The 209-nt window shown below is 43.1% G+C and overlaps 1 protein-coding gene across 1 annotated transcript in view; it reads right to left on the bottom strand.

Annotated features, from left to right (window-relative positions):
- LOC122791069 (leukotriene B4 receptor 1-like) overlaps nt 1–2 on the bottom strand; it is a 310369-nt gene extending 310367 nt beyond the window's left edge. The window contains exon 1 of the mRNA XM_044058845.1: nt 1–2. This exon is cut by the window's left edge and continues 185 nt beyond it. The gene's annotated coding sequence lies outside the window, so the exon portion shown is untranslated.
- Nucleotides 3–209: the final 207 nt, after the last annotated feature.

Genomic DNA, 209 nt, shown 5'->3' with positions numbered 1-209 from the left:
AGTAGAGAAAGAGGGACACTCCTGTTTCTGCTTGCAAACTACTCTGGCCTTTCATATCCTTTGGTGATGCAATATGCTTAACTCCGAGATGACAGGTGTAAAAGGAAGATGTAGGCAGGGACAGCATGCTGTTAGGAAGTAATTCTACTCAACAACAGATGCCTCTCTTACTAAGCAGTTCTTGTAGTCTTTGTTCCAGGAACTGGATA

Source organism: Protopterus annectens, chromosome 16.part0 (assembly GCF_019279795.1).
Source record: "Protopterus annectens isolate FY-2018-M chromosome 16.part0, PAN1.0, whole genome shotgun sequence".
NCBI classification, from domain to species: Eukaryota; Metazoa; Chordata; order Ceratodontiformes; family Protopteridae; genus Protopterus; species Protopterus annectens.
This window is presented reverse-complemented; position numbering and strand designations above follow the sequence as displayed.